The sequence below is a fragment of the Notolabrus celidotus genome, chromosome 6 (genome assembly GCF_009762535.1).
Source record: "Notolabrus celidotus isolate fNotCel1 chromosome 6, fNotCel1.pri, whole genome shotgun sequence".
NCBI classification, from domain to species: domain Eukaryota; kingdom Metazoa; phylum Chordata; class Actinopteri; order Labriformes; family Labridae; genus Notolabrus; species Notolabrus celidotus.
This window is the reverse complement of record NC_048277.1, coordinates 22,823,289-22,837,523: the sequence shown is the minus strand read 5'-3', so window position 1 is coordinate 22,837,523 and position 14,235 is coordinate 22,823,289. Positions and strand designations below refer to the sequence as shown.

The 14,235-nt window shown below is 40.8% G+C and overlaps 1 long non-coding RNA gene across 7 annotated transcripts in view; it reads right to left on the bottom strand.

The window, feature by feature from the left end:
- The window catches only part of LOC117814819, a 42,731-nt gene that overhangs the window by 6,996 nt on the left and 21,500 nt on the right, over positions 1–14,235 (bottom strand). For 4 of the 7 annotated variants that reach the window (XR_004631640.1, XR_004631643.1, XR_004631639.1 and 1 more), the window contains 2 exons: positions 6,722–6,804; positions 860–939 (listed from right to left, as the gene is read on the bottom strand). This is a non-coding gene — a long non-coding RNA (uncharacterized LOC117814819). Of the gene's footprint in view, positions 1–859; positions 940–3,138; positions 3,223–3,709; positions 3,803–6,175; positions 6,444–6,721; positions 6,805–14,235 lie in introns of all 7 variants that reach the window. The other 3 variants (XR_004631642.1, XR_004631641.1, XR_004631644.1) reach the window with 3 other exon arrangements.

Here is a 14,235-nt window from a genome sequence, read left to right as displayed (position 1 = left end):
TGTGGCTTGCACAGAAATCCAAGGCCAAGCAGGATAATTAGTGCAGTGGAACGATCAATACCCCTCGGGTGGGGGTTGAATGCAGAGGAAAAAAGCAATCTAAGGAAGAGTTGGATGAGAACTGCAGGGGAAAGCAAAATTCAAACATGCTGCATACATTGAGACAAAGTGAGACATTTACATGTACAGGCAGGAATCTATCCTTTTGATGTAAAGTACATACAAGGAGCAACATGTCCAGCTTTGTGGATTCATTTTAAAACCCACATTTTTTATTATTTATATTCTAAATAGAGATATTGATTACTAACAAAAGCCTGTGAAATATCCACAGTGAGCACACAGACAAGCTGTAAAGACTGTGGACAAATGGCGAGGAAGACAGGAAGACCGATAGATAGGTAGATAAATAGAGGCGCAGGGTTCAGCAGATCAATCAGCAGAGGAAGAGGAGAGGTCCCTCAGGGGCAACGGGTTCTTTTTAGCACTGACTGAGGAGAGAGGTATGACATGTTTCCCTTTTAAGGCACTGGGTGGATGGCCAGGATGGAAAGATGCATGAGAGGAGAGTGTGTATCCATGGCGCTCTGTGGCGTGACAGACGGTGACAGTGAGCAACAAACAGAGCGCTCTGAGAGAGGAGAGGAAGACATACTGGTTCTCCAGACTCCAGCTCCCCGCCATGACTCTGGGATGTCAGCCATACCCTGCCCACCCTCACTCAGTTATAGTCATCAAGAGAAAACACAGAGCGTTTGATTTCTAATCGGGCTTTTTGATAGATCATCCCGTCGTCTTTCTGGAAGTACTTCAGGGGAAACCCAATTTAAATGGGCCAAAAAGAGCAAGACAAGCATACCTGAAGTCAGCCCTGTGCAGTGAGGCGAGGAGGGTGGATGCAGGAGGTGTGAAAATAGAGCCAGTCCTTCTGTTTGAGGCCTGAAAAGCAATGTGAGATCATTTAAAACTGAATGACACAAAAAATAAATTAACAAGAACAGTTTTTGTTGATGAACGTGAATCCAAAAATGTTAGAATCCTATACAACAAACACAACAAGCAAAGACAATGCTCAGCTGTCACCACATGTATAAATTGAGCTATGGCTTCTGTGGAAATAGACAAAATTGCCCTCCAATTCCCGGAATAATAAGAATTTGTAATGCCCCCCCGCTCGCTGAATGCATGAATGAAAACATGATGTGGGTGTCGCCAGCCATCCCTGCTACAGATTAAGGTTCTGACACTCTACCAGGAAATCCATTTGAGTGAAGAAAATAAATAAAACATTGAGTTACACCATTTGCACCTTGGCAACAGCTCTGCTATTATTAGAAGAAAGGAAGGTGCAAGAAAAACTAGAGGTGCAAAAGCTTCAGCTGTGTCCAGACAGGCAAGACTCACACACATTATACAGCTTGAATAAGACATTAGCATGTCTGAGACTTGATACAGGGTTCACACATCACTAAGATTCATTGTTTTTGTGTGTTCATGCTGAGGCTTTCTGGATGCTATAACAGAATACAGTTTAGACCTGCTTTTCTTAAGTATTTATTAGGATTTGGCGTTACATGAATAAAAGTTAATTAATGAATTAATAGCATTTAACCTTGCATAACAGCTTTTTTCTATGCTGGCAGTGACCACGACCTAATTTCAGAGTGCTGCCCTCCTCATGTGTTTAGATTACAAAAGTCATCTCACATCACTTCTGCTATTATCTGGAGTGACCTTGAATCCTGTCTCAAATTGCTCTGTGCGCTTCAGTTGCTGTCCTCTAAGGACAGAGCGATGAGGATGTTAAAACACTTGCATAAGCAGCGGCTCAAAAATTTGAATCTACAGTATGTTCTTGAAAAACAAGTCTGCTTTGTTTCTCCTACGCTATTATACATTTTGATTGCTCAGCTAGGGAGAAGTGACACTTATGATGAGAGCAGAAGTGTTTTAAATGCCGAACTATAGTGACAAAAAGCAGCAGTGTTTGGATGCTTAGTACTAAAAACGTGAAACTACGTGGTTTTACATAGAGAAGAGGCGCTGCCAGCAGAAAAATGGCCATTTATGGTCACAGGCCCTAAAACTGGAAACACCATGGCTGTTTCCAAACGGCCTGCTACATACTACCTACTAATGTAGTAGCCAGTACCTACTGCCTACTACATACTGTGTTTGAATTTAGTATGTAGTATGACTGTTCTGTTCGATCTGTGTTGTAGTACGCTGGGCCAGACGTCACAGAATTTCCGGTTTCGGAATGCGGAAGTAAACAACAGCCAAGCTGATAGTGAAACTGCTTCTTTAGCATCACTTATGATTTAAAAAGTTAGGAAGTGGTTTATATGAAATTTAATAATTTTCACAGCACCTAAAAACTGAGTTCCTCCAAAATCAAAAAAGAAGGAAAAAGAAAAAGCAGAACGAGCGCTGTGCATTATGGGAAACAGTATGCAAGGCAGACTGGTCCGATGCATACTGTCAAATTTCCCGAATCAGTACGACATCGGGGGAGTTTTGGCATACTGCAGATTTCGCTAAACAGTGGTTTTATGTTGTGTCATATACCAAACAATTTCTTGGGAGTGATAACGTCCTAGAGTCTTGATATCATTTAAAGGTTGCCAAGCCTTTATATGATATCAACAGAACCTCCAAGAGGTCAGGAAAGTTAAAGCACAGATTGATTTCAGTCTTTACGCTAAATTGAGCTAAATGTCTACAGATTCTTATTTCTTGCTTTTTGTGAATAATTCAATTACCCAAAATGTCAGGCTATTCCTTTTGAAATGTGATGACAAATGGCTCCTTGATTAAAGGTGAACATTGTTGACAAAATGTCATTGAATCAGTTATGGCAGTCCTTTTCAACACATGGACACACCCATATTTCCTTCACACGTTCAAGCTCTTCAGCCTGCAAAGCATAGGACAGCCGTCCATTGTCTATCTTAATTGATGTCAGAGCCCTGAGGTGCATTAGTGCTTTACAGGATGTGCTCATGCTGCTTTGCATTTGCCCTCTCTGTAAGAAGCACCAGCCCTCACCCACCAGCTGCACAATGCAGCCATAGCTTATTGATTATAGTGCTCACAGAGGCAGAATAAAAGCATGGGGTTGTATTTTTTCTGACTGACCTGTTTCAGAATTATTAAGTGACAATTTCAGCCAGAAAAACCTGCTGCAGACACTTTGTCTTTGGGCTTTTCCTCCAGAAGCACCTGAAAGCGAGACTGATTTATTGAACAGGAGAGAAAACGGAGAGAGTATGCACACTACAAATCTCTCACACAGTCCAATCTGAAGTCACAGCACATCCCTACTGGTCAGCTTAAGTTATGCAGCTACACATGCAGGCATTTAAAGGCATGCTGTTCAATACAACTTGGTGGGAAGAAGATCAATGGAGAGATTCAGCTAATATTAAACCCTCACTCTGCTTGATTAAGTTGGCTTCTTTTTTATCTCACCAGCACAGAGCTGTGAAAAAAGAAAAGCGAGATTGGGCGTCTTATCAGATATTCTAAGATCTAATATGGGAAATGATTTGTGGCTCTAAAACTGTTTGAATCAAGAGTCTGTAACTCTCCTCACATCTTAGTGGATATTCATCCCCAACAGATAATCAACAGTCAACCTCCCAAAAGCGGTAAATGTGTGAATGACAATATACGTATGAGCTAGAGGAGGTGAAAAATGTGTGCTCACCTCAAAGAGACATGAGGCTGTTTAGGTTCAAAATAGACTTCTGATGAAACCAGCAGAAGGCACACTTGGTGACACCTGGGCACAGGAATATATCTGCCACAGTGGGGCAGTAGTCTATTAAGCTATAAGCCAACCCTGTGGAATGAAATCTTCTCAGCAGCAGAAGCTTGATTAACATGGCAAGACATAGTATTGATGGTTGGTAAAGCTAGCATCTGGCACATGAAAAAATAAACTAGAACCACAGGACTCCACAAACAGTGATTATGGCTCAGAGCTCTCAAGAGGGTCCTCCATTAACAGGGCTGCACAAATCAATGTTTACGACCATCATAAAAATACAGCAAACCAGAAAACCCCCAAAGCCTGATTCATCCATAAAGTGAGTTCTTCACACGTTGTATTCAACCGACTTCAGGGTGATTCAACCTAAGAGCTGTCCGCTATTGCCCTGCTTTTATTTCACCTCAGACCATCTTAAACGAGCTGAGGCCCAAAGAGGTTTGCTCAGCGATAAACAGTGTTCACAGATAATGGTGTTTGGAAATTATTTTGAGCCCATGCAGTGGGTTCCACTTCAGAGTCATGTCGGTTTTAAATGCAGTGCCTCCTGAGGGCCAGAATATCACCCCCATTGATTATTGTCTTCAGCCTTGTCTGTTTTGTACAGAGTTTTCTCTGTTCTCTGAATCTTTTTGGGATATTGTGTTCTATAAACCTCAAAAAAACTCAAAAAACTTCAATATGTCCAGAATTCCACTGCCCGGTTACTCACCCACTCCCGCTCCAGAGCCCACATCACACCCATCCTTCAGCACCTTCACTGGCTCCCCATACAGCACCGAATCCACTTCAAGATCCTGCTCATCACCTACAAAGCCCTCAATAACCTCGTCCCCCTCATACCTGACTGACCTCCTCAAAAGCCACTCCCCATCTCGCCGCCTCAGATCATCAGATGCCAATCTCCTGTCCATTATCACCAAGTCCAAGCACTGCACCTTGGGGGACAGAGCCTTTGGTATCGCTGCCCCGACTCTCTGGAACTCTCTCCCTCCACACATTTGCAACTCTGACTCAATCCAATCTTTCAAAAACCACCTCAAGACCTCTACCTGTTAAAAAAAAGCCTACAACACATGACCTCTATCCCCGCCCCACCTCTGTCCCTGTTCTGTTTTATTTACCTGTTTTATTTTTACTTTTATTCTATGTGAAGCGACTTTGAGTACTCAGAAAAGCGCTATATAAAACCTATGAATTATTTTTATTATTATTATAGATAATACATTTGGATGTTCATTTTTTTGTTCTGAGAAAAGTTATTCTAAAATTGTGAACTATTTGGTCATGCAGCCTCTCACAAAGCAGTGAACATCTTAACTCCTGAGAGACCATTTCATACCCAGCAATGTTTCTAACCTGTTCAAATTAACCCTAATCAGTGGGGAGATGTTCCTCCCGGTGTTTTTTTTAAGCATTTCAGTGTTTTGTTACATAACATAGTTGATTTCAGAGTAAAAAAAACTCTTAACCCTCCCACTATGTCGTGGGTTAAATTGACCCTTTTTAAAGTTCAAGAATCTACAAAAAAAAAATGTACTGGTATTTTTTCACTATGAAACATCTTTGCCTGGCTTAATAGGTGAAATCGACATATAAAGTCAAATTGGCAATATATGCCCTCCAAACCAGCTAAAAACAGCCTAAAAATCTGGGCAGCATGTGACAGAATAGGTGTCTCATGTTAATTTATCAACATAATTTCATAAAAAAAGAATAATTCAAAATTCAAAGTAGAATAAAAAAAAAATCTATGTCCAATGCACAGTTTAAAAAGTTTTAACAAGAATCTTCAGAAAAAAACGAGTGAGTTATCCTCATTGAAGCATGATCTGTGAGGATTAAAGAACACCAATGCACCAAATATTGATTTAAATGGTTAGTTATGGTGTTAATAATGAGGTTTGTTTATTGGTATTTTTTGGGTTCTGACACTTTTGGATAATCAAATATGCTCCAGGTCAAATTGACCCAGGAACATTATTGCTGTCCCAAAGAAAAGATCATAACAGAAGGGTTAAACAACATGTTTAGGAAGTATATAGAGTAATATATATTGAGAAATGATGTTGAATTAGTTATGATGTTAACAGAAAAAAATGCTCCCTGGATGTATTGTATTTAGTATTTCACTCTCATATATATAAATTGTTAAAGTTTGAGAGGAAAAATGTATCCCAAAATAGTATTTACAACGGGCAATTCAAATTAGATATTGATTTGGTCTGAGTAAAATAATGAATTAGACTTATTATCTCCCCTTCAGCATGTTTCATTATTTTCTTTCTGCAATATTCATTTTTGTCGTTGATAAAGCCTCTGTTTGATAAAAACACGTTCAATCCAAATACAGCGATTCGATATTTGAAGAAAAGTCAACAGAGAATGTAATGGGATACGCACAGTAACACAGGAAAGGGTAAAGAAAGCATGGATTATTCATGTCTATTCCCACGGTGCCCAGGCAGCTTCTTTTTGATGGATTGTGCCCGGGGCGCTCCTCCCTGCTCAATACCAACAGTCCCGGGCAACCCAGCCTCACGCTGCTCCACACAGCAGCGATGATGAGCTCCCCCTCCTAGAATCACAGACAGGGCCGGCGGCTCTCATCTCCCCTTCTATCGTCAGACGTAATGATGGTGTGTGGTCTGAGGTGAACCTAAATTTAAAACTAGAGGATCATGAGGAGGGTTAGTGGAGCAGAGAGGTAGTAGGAGAGGAGTGCTGACGGCGTTTGACTGAGCTTTTTTTAGAGGAAAGGAAAAAAAGTGTCTGCCAAACCGATTTCATGACAGGTGGAGGTGAGAGGTGGTGAGAGGTATGAGGAAAAAGGTGCCATGTTCAATACAGTGCATGAACATGTGCTGAACATGTTTTTTTTATACATCAGTTTGTTATCCATGAAGAGATCTGGAGTGTGTGTGTCGTTGTGTGGATGGGTGAGCTCACCTGGACCGGCTCCAACTGGTTGCAGTGGGATGTTACTGCAGAAGGGAGGTGATACTCTTGCTCTCAGCCACAATACGCATCATCTAAGTGGATACAAAGATACAAATTTGAAATCAAATTTATGTTTCAATTTGACTTGTTGCATATTTTGAGTTACTTGTGATGTGTTGTTTTTCTTTAATCCTCTGTTTTGACTTCAGTTATTTGCAGGATAGGGTTGAAAAACACACGAGAAGTGAGATCAGGCTTTCTGGGTGAAAGAAGGATTGACATAAGAAATAGAGAATAAGAAACCAACAGAAATCAATTTGCCATAGGACATGAAATACATGTCTTTTTAAATGTCATACATATAAAGAAAATAAAGGAGTATAAAAACATGAAAATCAATCCCATTGGTTCCAAGAAATATGGCAATTCAGAGACTAAAATGGAGCCCACACAGTATCTAAGTGAAGACATGAGATAACTGGGCTCCAGCGCTCAATGATGAGCTCAGTCTGCAGAGCTGAAACAGCTTTCCCTCTTCATGAGCTCTGAACTCAGGGTGAACCTGAGTTCTTTTCTTCCTACCTCTATTTAAAAAAAGAGGCCTATCTGGAGACAGCAGGAGCCTTTGCCAAATTTCTCTTGGCAGACAATTTAAAAAGACATTCAATGTAAAAAGAAATCCAACACGATGTGGGTCAACTCTCAGTAACAAATGTTGCCTGAAGCCACCAACACACCAGACAGCAAAGTGATAGAGCAGACAGTCTGGGCCTCTGATGGGAACCTGAGTAATCCTGAGATTTCACACTGTGGACACATTCCTTCCATCTCCTAGCATTCAGCAGGTGAAGATGGACGACAAATGAAGCCCTCTAATGCTCAACTAAGCATTCAAAACACCTTAGCAACAGATAGAATCCTTCACACTGCAGACCTGAGTGTCAACCCGTGACTTTGCGTTCCTCCAATGGGCTCACTCAGTCACAGAGAGGAGGAGGCAGCCGTAGGCAAATACGGCAGGGACTCAAACAAAGGGAGGAGGCTTCAGAAACACTGACCATCAGTATTCCCTCCACATCCACAGCCATCACTCCACACACTCGTCGAGAGCCTCATTCATTCAGCCCCCTGTGTAATTATTCTGTCACTTAACAGGCACACAACATGCTCCACGACTGAGCACGCCCATGCTCGACAATTATCATCACACTGGTTTGTTTTTTCTGGACTGGTGAGCACAAAAACACACGGATACACATTGTCTGCCAATATTTCCTGTGAGGCGCATCAGGAAATATGTTGCATTAATACGCAGGGAGAGGCTGAACGGGGTTGGTTGTCACACTTTTTACTGTTTTGATGATTGCTCATCATCAAAACATCTTCCAATAGTCATTCCTACATTAAATTGAAGCTTAAGGTATTGCCTTAAAATGTGTATCCCTCTCATTTTCCAACTCATTGTAACAAAGAGGCAATTAACTATCAAAGACACTCTGACACATTGTGACAACCAACCCCATCACGGGGATGGTTGTCACACACTATGGGGTTGGTTGTCACACACTATGGGGTTGGTTGTCACAATGGTATTTCAGTGGGAAAAATAATTTAAAAAAGGCAAGAAGGCAGAACTAAATTTAAAATTTTAATTGCACTGACAAGTGATAGGCCTACATAACTTAATGCATTTTAACATAAAATGAGCAAGGAACATGAACAGGAAACATCTTTAGGCCAGCCTATACAACAACATAAAGAACAAAACAAATAGGCCTAACAATAATGGCCGACTCAACTAGGCGTTACATGTGACAACCAACCCCAAAGAGAATGTGACGACAAACCCCAACTATAATTTTTTGCTAACATCAAGGCTAACAACCATCTAACAAGTAGTTAGCTAGCTAATAAGAATCTAAACTATAGCTTTCCCCTCACACTTAGCAAGGGTAACACTTGTTTTGTTATAAACCCATCGTTTAAAAGCCTAGAAGAAAAATACTGGGGAGCTGAATATTTACAATTTGACATGAAAAACACAAAAAAGTCCTCTCACCTCAAGTTCGGCTGTCTTCCTTCAGAGAAGACTATGTAGGTGAGCTCTGATCCTAATTCTGGAAATTTCCATACCCCAATTTGAGAGACAGTGGCTTCTGGTGGCGAGATATAACGAGTGTGCCAACCAACCCGTGTGACAACCAACCCCGTTCTCTCCTACTTGTACTGCAATGTACTTTTATTGGAAGCTCAGGGGTTTTAATGTCTACACAACTTTTATGAAGATGTTTTATTCCTGTTTTATTGAATTGCTTTTAACATTATCAATTGTGTCCTGGTATGGGTCAACAAGTCTAAAAAATAAAAATAGACTGCAGGCTATAGTGAAGATATGCAGCAGGGTTGCGGGCACACCCCTGCCTGACATGTCAAGCTGTCACCGAGCCAGGACCCTCAGCAAGGCCTGGTCCATCGTGGCTGACCCATGCCATCCTCTTTTTCATGAATTCTGCCTAATTCCCTTAGGCCGCAGATTTGCGATGCCAAAAAGCAGGACAAATAGGAAAAGAAACTCTTTTGTCCCGGTAGCAGCTAGCCTGCTTAATGATGCCACATAGCTGTTGTTTCTATGTTGTTACTGTTTTGAATGTTTTGATGTTGGTGTGACTTGTTGTACTGTTTTGTTTGTATCACTGCGGACTGAAAGACAAATTTACCCCCAGGATAATAAAGAAACCTTGAACTTGAACGGTTTCTCAGAAGTATGAGCTACATTTTTCTACCTTGAACTTATTGCTCTTACTCCGAGGAAGGGACACTTCAGAGACATGTCATCAGTTTAAGTTTCTCTTGATGTTGAGAGTTGACTATAACTTAAAAGGTACACCAAAAAGCACTGTATTGGGACTTATATGGGCAAAACACATCTGAAGATGAATTTGCATCATCACATAAAAACGTAACTAGTTTGGAACTTAAAAAAATAACAGCATAAAAAGCATTGAAGTCATTGGAATCATGCATGAACATGGGCTAGCGTGATATGAGTTAGCACACTAAAGCTCTGCCAACAGCTTGATAACAGAGCATGTGCTATGATCTCAATCCACCATGGTATCACATACAGTATTATAGATTGAGTCTAATCTCTTCTATTTCCACGTTTGCTCTGATGATAAACCCTTCATCATGCATGGATGCTAGCATTGCTACGACACTTAGCTCTGCATTAAGGACAATAAAAGGCATCTTTCACTATAAACACTGATGGCAACACTCCCCACTCTTCTCTCAAACATCAGAAAAAACAGAAGATGGATCTATTCTCCAGTAGAGAAAATATGACCTGAAACTGTCTTTCTGACACAGAAATTTAAAGCTCCAATGAGGAACTTTCAGTATGTGTCAATTTTGGTGCCCGCTGTGGACAAATCTCTCTGTGAGTTTGTCTTGTACATGTCTAAGCATTCTGCTTTGTTTTGACAGTGAAATGTAACACTCATTAAGAATGTTTGCCATGAAAAATGCCACAAACTGCTCTTTCAGAAGCATCCTGTTGAACACTTTGTTACCTACCCTGTCGCAACAGTTTCAGGAAATCAAGAATAATAGTAACATGATTGTCTTGTTCACATAGTAGGTTATTTAGAGCAGTGATTCTAAACCTTTGAGTCGCAACCAAACAGCAACCTCCGGTCTCAAACTATGAAGCCCATGCGGAAGTGTTATAAACTGCAATTCATCAAGAATCCGCTTGAGGCTGGCTGCAGAAACACCGGAAACCACATAGACACCAATTAAAAAAAGACAATCTTTGCAGCATCAATAAACATGTTTACAGCCTGGTTCAAAAAACAGCTTGGCTCGACGTAGCTAATTTCTCTACCGTTTTTTTTTCTAACGCGACGGTCCAGGAGACATTAAGATTATGGGTTTTTGCCCAAATAAGGACATGACTGACTTGACTCCCGGGCGGGAACACATAGCTGTTGGCTAGGAGGCTCAAACTCCTCCTCTTTACGTCACACTCTGCCTGGTTGAGTTCCGCATTTCCAATATAGCTGCCGCTGCCGATTGGCTTCAAAACAGCCCTCAGGAACAGATGGGTGACGTCACGGATACTTCGTCCATTATTTATACAGTCAATGGTTGCAACCACCAAGAGTAATATATAAGACATTCATAGCCTCACCCTTTGTAGTTGCAGTGCTGCCTGTGTGTGAATACCATGATGAAGCGAGCCAGTGTCATCCCACAGTGAACAAGCTACCAGTATGAAAAAGCACTTAAACAAATTATGCCACTGATATAGGCGATGCAATGTAAAAACTATTACCCAGTCAAAAATGTAATTTTAATTTATATTTATTATTATATTTCATGTTTTTTTTTAAATCTACAATCATCAGGCGACCCTTAAAAATGATCTCACGACCCTCATTCGGGTTGGGATCCCTAGGTTGAGAACCTCTGATTTAGAGGCTTCAGTAGTCACTAAGCTTCATAACCAGTTAAAAGCTCCTCACAGGGGTGATGATGTTTAAAATGGACCTACAAAGATACCTTAATGACCATTAATAAGGTGCCCAAGCTTGACCAAGACAGATAATGTTCAGTGTTTTTCATTCTTTGTGCTGTAATGTTGATGTGAAGAGGCACCCACACAACATTACCTTATAACTCCATCCTATTTGCTGGTGCTGTACACTTTGGCTCCTGGAGGCCTGCAGATTCTGAATCTCAACGGTGAGTCTCCCCTCTCGGGAGAAGCTGAGTGTGGGCTGTGTGGGTGCAACCAGTCACCTTCTGACTCCTCCACCTACGAGAATCATCCACTCCACTCCGCCTGTACTGCAGAGATGCAGACATATGCAATATGTAGAGGGTAATAGGAGCCTTTTTTGTTCTAATGAGACCATGTAGTGCTTTATTAAAGAAATGCTCTCCTTAGAATGCATGTAACACAAATGAGATTCATGCTGTGATGGTGTTTTCTAAAATGTTGTGTACTGTAGGGCTTTCATACTATGACGTGAAGCTTACAACACATTAAAGCACCCAGGTCTTCGTAAAGACTAATGCTGTTTTCGAAACCACCTACTATACTAGCAGTACGTACTGATTTGGCCAAAATTCAGTAAGTAGTAAGCAGTATGTGAAAAAGAACAAAATCTGCAGTATGCCAAAACTCCCCGGATGACTACTGATTCGGGAAAATTTCACAGTATGCCTGTGATTGTCCTTAATGCAGAGCTAAGTGCCGTAGAAATGCTAGCATCCATGCATGATGAAGGGTTTATCATCAGAGCAAACGTGGAAATAGAAGAGATTAGACTCAATCTATAATACTGTATGTGATACCATGGTTGGTTGAGATCATAGCACATGCTCTGTTATCAAGCTGTTTGCAGAGCTTTGGTCTGCTAACTCACATCACACTAGCCCATGTTCATGCATGATTCCAATGACTTCAATGCTTTTAATGCTGTTATTTTTTTATTTCCAAACTAGTTACGTATATATGTGATGATGCAAATTTGTCTTCAGATGTGTTTTGCTCCTATAAATCCCATTACAGTGCTTTTTGGTGAACCTTTTAAGTACAGTCAACTCTCAACATCAAGAGAAACTCAAACTGCTGACATGTCTCTGTAGTATCCCTTCCTCGGAGTAAGAGCAATAAGTTCAAGGGAGAAAAATGTAGCTCATGCTTCTGAGAAACTGTTGCACATGATAGGCCTCTCCCTGCGTGTTAATGCAACATATTTCCTGATGCGCCTCACAGGAAATATTGGCAGACAATGGCTCTTTTTGAAACCGCCTACTATACTAGCAGTACATACTGATTTGGCCAAAATTCAGTATGTAGTAAGTAGTATGTGAAATAGAAAAAAAATCTGCAGTATGCCAAAACTCCCAAGATGTCTACTGATTCGGGAAAATTTCATAGTATTCATCGGACCAGTCTCCCTCGCGTACTGTTTCCCACAATGCACAGCGCTCATTCCGCTTTTTCTTTCTTTTTTTGACGAGGGGTACTCAGTTTTAAGGTGATGTGAAAATCATTAAATTCCATATAAACCACTTCCTAACTTTAAATCATAAGTGATGCTAAAGAAGCAGTTTCTCTATCAGCTTGGCCGTTGTTTACTTTCGCTTTCCAAAACTGGAAATTCAGTGAAGTCTGGCCCAGCATACTGCAACACAGATCGAACAGAACAGTCAGACTACAGACTAAATTCAAACACAGCATGTACTACATTAGTAGGTAGTATGTAGCAGGCCGTTTCGAAAAAACAGCCTAAATCTGAAGCAGCTGATGCAAAATGGATTCCCTTACTTACATCACTGACCTGCTTCATAACAAACATACACATGCAGCAGAGCATGATCAGCTTTTTCACATTCCAGCCACCCTCTTAGCTAAATCACACTGCTGTCTTTCACAAGATGGTACAAAACACACACTTCTGCAGAAATCAGGAGTCCGGCTCAACATGCCTGGAGAATCACATGACCAGGCCTCCATCCTCCCGTACCTTTGAACAGGCTAATCAAATATGCTCCCCTCTCCCTTCAGAGGTCTAATCCCTCTTAGCGAAGATGGAAGAAACGTGCCACCTGCCTCCATTCATTCAGCTCGAAGCCTGACTGCCCTTGTGACATCAAGCTATTCTTAATCTCACAACCAAATGCATGGCTTCATCTAGATTCCACTACAGCATACATACATAGATATTTCCAACAGCACTAACCAGACTCGCAAAACACTGAAGTGGCTTTCAGGCTTGGATCAATGGACTTTGACCGAAAAATATGCTCCAGAAATTAATAAACGTGTGTTTTTTCTCATTTGGGTCAAAGACTGAGGGGTGAAGTGAGGATATGTTCAAAAAAATCTGTCAAGAGCGAGTTATTCATTTCTATAATGAGACAGTTACTTTGTTTGCTGCATTCATTCCTGCAGCATATTCTTGCTGTGGAGAGAGCTCCTCCTTTATTTTTGATGTAAGTGACGGAAAACAACATCAACTGCCCGGTTTGTGCAAAATTACATTCCAAAATAAGTCTGAAGCTTTTTTCTGTCTTCAACAGGCAGTCTGACAAAAATCAAGTAGAGATGGTCAGTTTTATAGTTTTATTTTCACCTTATATTCATTCTTTGTGGGACTACCAACTTAAGCTCAGCATGCCAGCTGGCCCAAAGAAAACAAAATGTTTCAATAAAATATTAACTTGTTTTGTGTTGCTCTAAAAAAGGCAACAAAAATTGAGCCTAGCATTAGTTCAGGCTGGCCACAAAGTCAAGCTCTGCCCACAGAACATAAGCTGCTCATAACACCAGCCCCTAACAGCTGAACTGAGTTCAAAAGAAAAGCCCTGAACACAAACTGAAAAGACCAAAATAAGTTAAATCAAGTTATAGTGAAAATATGAAGGGTGAGCTAATGCCACAAAACAAATAAAATGAAGACCAGATAAAAAACAAACTATATAACACCAATCCCATTCTGTAAGAATTT